The sequence below is a fragment of the Balaenoptera musculus genome, chromosome 1 (genome assembly GCF_009873245.2).
Source record: "Balaenoptera musculus isolate JJ_BM4_2016_0621 chromosome 1, mBalMus1.pri.v3, whole genome shotgun sequence".
In the NCBI taxonomy this organism is placed as follows: Eukaryota; Metazoa; Chordata; class Mammalia; order Artiodactyla; family Balaenopteridae; genus Balaenoptera; species Balaenoptera musculus.
The window spans coordinates 172,354,136-172,364,029 of NC_045785.1; the positions used below are offsets into that span (position 1 = coordinate 172,354,136).

Sequence of the window (9,894 nt, forward strand, 5' to 3'; positions counted from 1 at the left end):
CTATACATAGAGAATCCAAAAATGCCACCAGAAAACTACTAGAGCCAATCAATGAATTTGGTAAAGTTGCCGGATACAAAATTAATGCACCGAAATCTCTTGCATTCCTATACACTGATGATGAAAAATCTGAAAGAGGAATTAATGAAACACTCCCATTTACCATTGCAACAAAAAGAATAAAATACCTAGGAATAAACCTACCTAGGGAGACAAAAGACCTGTATGCAGAAAACTATAAGACACTGATGAAAGAAAGATGATACCAACAGATGGAGAGATATACCATGTTCTTGGATTGGAAGAATCAATACTGTGTAAATGACTATACTACCCAAAGCAATGTACAGATTCAATGCAATCCCTATCAAGTTACCAATGGCATTTTTTACAGAACTAGAACAAATCATCTTAAAATTTGTATGGAGACACAAAAGACCCTGAATAGCCAAAGCAGTCTTGAGGGAAATAAATGGAGCTGGAGGAATCAGACTCCCTTACTTCAGACTATACTACTAAGCTACAGTAATCAAGACAATATGGTGCTGGCACAAAAACAGAAACATATATCAATGGAACAAGATCGAAAGCCCAGAGATAAACCCATGCACCTATGGTCAACTAATCTATGACAAAGGAGGCAAAGATATACAATGGAGAAAAGACAGTCTCTTCAGTAAGTGGTGCTGGGAACACTGGATAGCTACATGTAAAAGAATGAAATTAGAACACTCCCTAACACCATTCACAAAAATAAACTCAAAATGGATTTCAGACCTAAATTTAAGACTGGACAGTATAAAACTTTTAAGGAAAACATAGGAAGAACACTCTTTGATATAAAAAAACAGCAAGATCTTTTTTGATCCACCTCCTAGAGTAATGGAAATAAAAACAAAAATAAACAAATTGGACCTAATGAAACTTCAAAGCTTTTGCACAGCAAAGGAAACCATAAACAAGACGAAAAGACAACCCTCAGAATGGGAGAAAATATTTGCTAATGAGTCAACTGACAAATGATTAATCTCCAAAATATATAAACAGCTCATGCAGCTCAATATTAAAAAAACAAACAACCCAATCCAAAAATGGGCAGAAGACCTAAATAGACATTTCTCCAAAGAAGACATACAGATGGCCAAGAAGCACATGAAAAACTGCTCAACATCACTAATTATTAGAGAAATGCAAATCAAAACTACAATGAAGTATCACCTCACACCAGTTAGAATGTGCATCATCAGAAAATCTACAAACAACAAATGGTGGAGAGGGTGTGGAGAAAAGGGGACCCTCTTGCACTGTTGGTGGGAATGTAAATTGATACAGCCACTATGGAGAACAGTATGGAGGTTCTTTAAAAAACTAAAAATAGAATTACCATATGATCCAGCAATCTCACTACTGGGCATATACCCAGAGAAAACTGTAATTCAAAAAGACACATGCAAAAAAAAAAAAAAGACACATGCACCCCAATGTTCATTGCAGCACTATTTACAATAGCCAGGTCATGGAAGCAACCTAAATGCCCATCGACAGACAAATGGATAAAGAATATGTGGTACATATATACAATGGAATATTACTCAGCCATAAAAAGGAACGAAATTGGGTCATTTGTTGAGACGTGGATGGATCTAGAGACTGTCATACAGAGTGAAGTAAGTCAGAAAGAGAAAAAGAAATATCGTATATTTACGCATATATGTGGAACCTAGAAAAATGGTACAGGTGAACCGGTTTGCAGGGCAGAAGTTGAGACACAGATGTAGAGAACAAACACATGGACACCAAGGTGGGAAAGCCACGGGGGCCTGCGGATGGTGGTGTGATGAATTGGGCGATTGGGATTGTCTTGTATACACTGATGTGTATAAAATTGATGACTAATAAAAACCTGTTGTATAAAAAAAAAATAAAATAAAATTCAAAAATTAAAAAAAAAAGAAATAGTGGTGAGAGTTGACATCCTTGTCCTGTTCCTGATCTTATTGGAAATGCATTTAGTTTTTCACCATTGAGTATGATGCTTGGAGTGGGTTTGTCTTATATGGCCTTTATTATGTTGAGGTAGTTTCCCTCTATGCCTAATTTCTGGAGAGTTTTTTGTCATAAATGTGTGTTGAATTTTGTCAAAAGTTTTTTCTGCATTTATTGAGATGATCATATGGTTTTTATTCCTTAATTTGTTAATGTGTTGTGTCACATTGGTTGATTTGCATATACTGAAGAATCCTTGCATCCCTGGGATGAATCCCACTGATCATGGTGTATGATCCTTTTAATGTGCTGTTGGATTCTGTTTGCTAATATTTTGTATAGGATTTTTGCATCTATGTTTATCAATGATATTGGCCTATAACTTTCTTTTTTTTATGATACCTTTTTCTGGTGTTGGTATCAGGGTGATGGTGGCTTCGTAGAATGAATTTGGGAGTGTTCCACCCTCTGCAATTTTTTGGAAGAGTTTGAGAAGGATTGGTGTTAACCCTTCTCTAAATGTTTGATGGAATTTGCCTGTGAAGCCACATGCTCCTGGACTTTTGTTTGTTGGAAGATTTTTCATCACCGTTTCAATTTCATTACTTGTGATAGGCCTGTTTATATTTTCTAATTCTTCCTGGTTCAGTTTTGGAAAATTGTACCTTCCAAGAATTTGTCCATTTCTTCATGGTTGTCCATTTTATTGGCATATAGTTGTTTGTAGTAGTCTCTTATAATCCTTTGTATTTCTGCAATGCCAGTTGTGATTTCTCCTTTTTCATTTCTAATTTTGTTGATTTGCATCCTCTACCTTTCTTTCTTGATAAATCTGGCTAAGGGTTTATCAATTTTGTTTATCTTCTTAAAGAACGAGGTTTTAGTTTTATTGATCTTTGCTATTGTTTTCTTTGTTTCTATTTCATTTATTTCTGCTCTGATCTTTATGATTTCTTTCCTTCTACTGACTTTGGGTTTTCTTTGTTTTTGTTTTTCTAGTTGTTTTAAGTGTAGGGTTACATTGTTTATTTGAGATTTTTCTTGTTTCTTGAGGTGAGATTGAATTGCTATGAACTTCCCTCTTAGAACTGCTTTTGCTGCATCCCATAGGTTTTGGGTCATCATGTTTCTTTGACATTTGTTTCTACGTATTTTTTAATTTCTTCTTCAATTCTTCAGTGATTTCTTGGTTATTTAGTAGCACACTGTTTAGCTTCCATATATTTGTATTTTTTACAGTTTTTTTGCTGTAATTGACTTCCAATCTCATAGCATTGTGGTCAGGAAAGATGCTTGATTTGATTTCCATTTTCTTAAATTATCCGAGGCTTGATTTGTGACCCAAGATGTGATCTATCCTGGAGAATGTCCCGTGTGCACTTGAGAAAAAAGTGTATTCTGCCACTTTTGGGTGGAATGTTCTATAAATATCAATTAGATCAATCTCATTCATTGTGTCATTTCAAGCTTGTGTTTCCTTATTTATTTTCTATTTGGATCATTTGTCCATTAATGTAAATGGGGTGTTAAAGTCCTCTACTATTATTGTGTACCTGTTGATTTCTCCTTTTGCAGTTGTTAGCGTTTGCCTTATGTATTGAGGTTCTCCTATGTTAGGTGCATAAACATTTATAATTGTTATATCTCCTTGGATTGATCCTTTGATCATTATGTAGTGTCCCTCCTTATCTCTTGTAACAGTCTTTATTTTAAAGTCTATTTTATCTGATATGAGTATTGCTACTCCAGCTTTCTTTTGATTTCCTTTTGCATGGAATATCTTCACTTTCAGTCTGTATGTGTCCCTAGGTCTGAAGTGGGTCTCTTGTAGACAGCATATATGTGGGTCTTGTTTTTGTATCCATTCAGCAAGCTTGTGTCTTTTGGTTGGTGCATTTAATCCATTCACGTTCAAGGTAATTATTGATATGTATGTTCCTGTGACCATTTTCTTAATTGTTTTGGGTTTGTTTTTGTAGGTCCTTTTCTTCTCTTGTGTTTCCCACTTAGAGAAGTTCCTTTAGCATTTGTTGTAGAGCTGGTTTGGTGGTGCTGAATTCTCTTAGCTTTTGCTTGTCTGTAAAGCTTTTGATTTCTCCATCGAATCTGAATCAGATCCTTGCCAGATAGAGTAATCTTCGTTGTAGGTTCTTCCCTTTCATCGCTTTAAGTATATCATGCCACTCCCTTCTGGCTTGTAGAGTTTCTGCTGAGAAATCAGCTGTTAACCTTATGGGAGTTCCCTTGTATGTTATTTGTCGTTTTTCCCTTGCTTCTTTCAATAATTTTTCTTTGTCTTTAATTTTTGCCAATTTGATTACTGTGTGCCTTAGTGTGTTTCTCCTCGGGTTTATCCTATATGGGACTCTCTGTGCTTCCTGGACCTGGGTGACTATTTCCTTTCCCATGATAGGGAAGTTTTCAACTAAATCTTTTCAAATATTTTCTCAGACCATTCCTTTTTCTGTTCTTCTTCTGGGAACCTATAATTTGAATGTTGGTGTGTTTAGTGTTGTCCCAGAGGTCTCTGAGATTGTCTTCAATCCTTGGCAGTTATTTCCACCATTTCATCTTCCAACTCACTTATTCGTTCTTCTGCCTCAGTTATTCTGTTATTGATTCCTTCTAGTGTATTTTTCATTTCAGTTATTGTGTTGTTCATCTGATTTGTGTGTTCTTTAGTACTTCTAGATCTTTGTTAAACATTTCTTGTTATTTGTCAGTCCATGCTTCCATTCTTTTTCTGAGATTCAGGATCATGTAATAATAATGATACATAATGATAGTAATATCATTACTCTGAATTCTTTTTCAGGTAGATTGCCTATTTCCTCTTCATTTATTTGGTCTTTTAGGTTTTTACCTTGCTGCTTCATCTGTGACATATTTTTTTGCCATCTCATTTTTTTTCTTTTTTAGGAGTGGGATTGTGTTCCTGTTTTACTGGTTGTTTGGCCTGAGGCTTCCAACACTGGAGTTTGTAGGCTATTAGGTAGAGCTGGGTCTTGGTGCTGAAATGAGGACCTCTGTGAGACCTCATTCCGATGAATATTCCCTGGGTTTTGAAGTTCTCTGTTAGTCCAGTGGTTCAGACTTGGAGCTCCCACTGCAGGAGCTTCTGCCCAAACCCAGGCTCATGAACCACAATCCCACAAGCTGCATGGGGTAGCCAAAAAAAAAGAAAAATAACAAAGTAAAAAACAAAATTAGACTAGGAAACTAACAGACATGTTAGAAAGAATATAAAAATTAAAATATAGATGAATCAACAACCAGAAGGTACATCAGTACCACAATAGTAAAAAAGAGGAGGAGGGAAAAGAAAAAAAAAAAGAAAAAGAAAAAGTGGGAGGAAGTTCTTGGCTGTGGAGGGCGGGGCCTAAGCAAGTGTGAGATTTCGATGGTGAGCGGGGACTATGCTCAGGACCCACACGTCTGGAAAAGCCCTGGGGGCTGTGGGAGGTGGGGCTTAGGCTCAAGGAACAGAAGGGGCCCAGGCGTGCCCCCCACCCCTTGTCTCAGAGGACAGAGGACCTCACCTGGGAGCCCAGCAGGTCTCCTGGGCTCGGGTGGGTAGAGCAAAGGCCCTCTTCTCCTCTCCTGCTCCTCCTGACGTCTGGGAGGGCCCCTCCCACCTGCTTCTCCTGATCTCCCCGTCCTCCCTCCTATGCCCCCAGGACCAATGTGGCTGGGGTGGGAGGGAGGGGTCTTGGAGGGCAGGGCACCAGCCTGGGAGCTCAGCGGGCTGCCATTGCTGGAGTGGGCGGGGCAGTCACCCTCCACTCCTCACCTGCTCCTCCTGGAGGGCCCCTCCTGCCTGCCTCTCCTGTTCTGCCCCCAAGGACCCATGCTACCTGGAGGGGGCTTTGGAGGGGCACGGATCAGCCTGGCAGCTCAGCAGGCTCTGTATTACTTTTTTATATGAAATGTTTAGGAAATGAAAATCTATAGAAACAGAGAAGTAGATTAGTGATTGTCTGGGATAGGGCAGAGGTTTAACAGAAAATGTGTGTGAAGAATCTTATTAGAATGATGAAATGTTTTAAAATTTATTTATGGTAATGGTTGCACAACTGGATACATTTACTAAAACATCATTTATTTGTACACATGAAATTAGTAAATTATATGTGTGAAATAGACTACAATAAATTAATTTTTAAAAAGAAGGAAAAGTTCGTCTCATATTAAAAAGTCAATTAATATAATTCACTACATTAACAGAATGAAGGAGAAAAACAACACATCTCAATATTTGAATAAAAAATCTTTAACAGAATTAAACACACATTTAAGCTAAAAAATAAAAATTAGAATAGAAGTGAACCCCTCAATCAGATAATCAGCAACTAAGAAAAAAAAACCTCACATAAGATAACTTCTCATTTTCAGGGACTCTATATTTTCAACTTAAAACTGAGAACAAGGTAGAATGTCTGTTCCTACCTCTTAAGACTGGAGACCTTATGTAATGAAAAAATAAAGAATTTGATAAGAATTAGAAAGTAAAAGTAAAACTATTTCTATTTGCAGTGATAGGATTATAGAAAATTCTAAGTTATAAACAAAAAAACCCTACAAAAACTGAGAAATTATTGTATTAAAATTTTTGCATATGAGGTGAATATACGGTCTATTTTATTTTTATATAACTACAAAATTTCTTGTTCTAGAATAATAATAAAAAAGCATTTCCCATTAAAACAAGATCAGGAAATAGAATACTTGGGTTTAAATGTATCAAAAGTTGTAGGAACTCTATGTTTAAAACCTCCCAAAACCACTGAAAGGGAAAAAAAAAAAAAAAGACAAATGAAAAGATGGATCAATCTTCATAAATAGGAAGACTCAAATTTGTAAGATGTCCTTTTTCCCAAAATATTCACCTCCAAAATCTGGTAGTCGTTTTGCAGAAATTGACAAGATGCATTTAAAATATATCTTATATTTAAGCAGTTGAACTCAGGGCGAGGCAGAACCCCCTCCCTCCTTTTTAGCTCAGTGGATCGTGTCCAGGTCCTCGGTGACAACTGTTGTACTGGGCAAGTGACTGGGTGGTGCCTGCGCAGGAGGTGATGTCATTTCCAGTAACAACGCAGGAATCAGAACAAACACAGCCACTACAGAAGCACTACAGCATTCTGTGCTATCAGTTTAGCGGACCCAAAAGGAGACTGACTTCAAACTTACACAGAAGCTAATTGAGATTCCAAAGCCCTTTGGGGTTTTTGAAGAGTAACAGGAACAACAATGCAAGACGTTAACTTTGGAAAATGTAACCTGGTAAAAGAGTGAATACAAGAAATCCGTGAAAACAAGAATCTTCCACAATCTGTGATTGAAAATGTTGGAGGAAACTTTTTTTACACTTGGATCTTACAGATTAGGAATATATACAAAAGTTGCCAATATTGATTTGTGTTGCACCAAGAGAGATTGATTGAAGTGACTTTTTCACCTCGTTCTATAAATTGAAATTACAGGAAGAAGTGAAAGATTTAGGAGCTGTTGAGGCATTTGTGCCAGTTATCAAACTGTGTTTTGATAGCTTAGGGATTGATATTTTGTTTGCAAGATTAGCACTGCAGACTATTCCAGAAGATTTGGACGTAGGAGATGACAGTCTGCTTAAAAAGTAGATAGAATATGTGTAAGGAATCTAAACAGTTTCAGGGGAACCAATGAAATTTCACATTTAGTTCTAATCATTGACAACTTCAGGTTAACTCTGAGAGCTATCAAACTGGGGGCCAAACTCCACAACATCTATTCCAATATATTAGGTTTCCTTGGTGGTATTTCCTGGGCTAAGTGAGTAGCAGGAACTCGTCAACTTTATCCAAATGCAATAGCATCAACTTTTGTACATAAATTTTCCTTGGTGTTTTCTAAATGGTATGTGTTTAGATTATATTAAAATAAAATTAATTTTAAAATAAATAATAAAGTATGTCTTACATTTAAAAAATATTGGAGGGCTTCCCTGGTGGCGCAGTGGTTGAGAATCTGCCTGCTAATGCAGGGGACACGGGTTCGAGCCCTGGTCTGGGAAGATCCCACATGCCGCGGAGCAACTAGGCCCGTGAGCCACAACTACTGAGCCTGCGCGTCTGGAGCCTGTGCTCCGCAACAAGAGAGGCCGCGATAGTGAGAGGCCCGCGCACCGCGATGAAGAGTGGCCCCCGCTTGCCACAACTAGAGAAAGCCTTCGCACAGAAACGAAGACCCAACACAGCCAAAAATAAATTAATTAAAAAAAAAAATAAAATAAAAAAAATAAATAAAAAATATTGGATAGCCAAATGATCATTAAAAAGAAGAGTCAATTAAAAAGACATACACTAATTGATTGTGAGTTACTCTATTTTCACATTAACCAAAAGAGTGTGGTATGAACATGAGGATAGAAAAGTACAGAAGATATTTATATGAACAGACACTTAAATTGTCAATAATATTTTTTAAAATCTCCTCAAAGAAAACTAAAGGAAAATGGAAAGTCTTTGAAACAAATGGCTGGAACAACTTATATAAAAAAGTTGAAATTTGTCACTTATCTCTCTCCATACATCAAAAATTAATTTGAGATGAATCAGTGAGATAAATATAAACACAAATACAAAGTTCCTAGAAGAAAACATGGGAGAATATTTTCTCAGATTTTGAGTGGACAAAGTTTTATTTTATTTTATTTTTTTGAGCAATTGTATGATTTGTTTTTTTTTTTTTTTTGGCTGTGTTGGGTCTTCCTGCACGTGGGCTTTTCTCTCTAGTTGTGGCAAGCGGGGACTACTCTTCATTGTGGCACGCAGGCTTCTCATTGCAGTGGCTTCTCTTGTTGTGGAGCACAGGCTCTAGGCATGCAGGCTTCAGTAGTTGCAGCACACGGGCTCGGTACTTGTGGCTCACCGGCTCTAGAGTGCAGGCTCAGTAGCTGTGGCGCACGGGCTTGGTTGCTCCGTGCCATGTGGGATCTTCCTGGACCAGGCATCGAACCCGGTCCCCTGCATTGGCAGGTGGATTCTTAACCAGTGCACCACCAGGGAAGTCCCAAGTGGACAAATATTTCTTTTTTTTTTTTTTTTGACAAATATTTCTTACATTGAACCCAGAAAATATACAATTTTTTAAAAAGCACAAATTGGATTCCTTCAAAATTAAAATCTTCTGCCCATCAAAAGATACTTTTAAGAAAATGAATTGACAGACCAAGATGGGGAAATATTTATATATATATATATATATATATATATACACACACACACACACATATATTTATTTATTTATATGTGTGTGTGTGTGTGTACACACACACACAATCAGGCCATTATGTATATATTGGATTGTCTTTCCAAAATTTATATGTTGAAGCTGTAACCCCCCAATTTGATATATTTGGAGATGGGGTTTTAAAGAGTTAATAAAGGTTAAAGAAGGATATAAGGGTGAGGACCTAATTCAATATGACTGGGATGTTTATAAGAAGAGAGAGAGAGAGGGATGTGTGTACTTAGAGAAAAGCCGATGTGAGAACATAGAGATAAGGTGGGGCAAGGAGAGTAGTCTAAGGAGAAACCAAAACTGCTGACCCCTTGAACTTGGCCTTCTAGCCTCCAGAATTTTGAGAGACAAATTTCTGTTGTTTAAGCCACCCAGTCTGTGGTATTTTGTTATGGAAGCCTTAGAAGTATAATAATAATAATTATTATTATTATTACTACTACTACTATTATTATATGCGTGTATATATATACACAAGTGTTTCTTTCCAAAATAAATTATTATTATTATATGATATTAGTATATATTATACATATATATGTATATGTATATACACACAAGGACTTCTTTCCAAAATAAATGAAGATATTCAGATATCCTGTAAATCAAAAATAGAAGAAAGACAAA

General features: G+C 36.7%; 1 pseudogene; it reads left to right on the top strand.

Moving 5' to 3' along the window:
- The first annotated feature begins 7,061 nt into the window (after positions 1 to 7,061).
- Positions 7,062 to 7,903, top strand: LOC118885215 (annotated as a pseudogene).
- Positions 7,904 to 9,894: the final 1,991 nt, after the last annotated feature.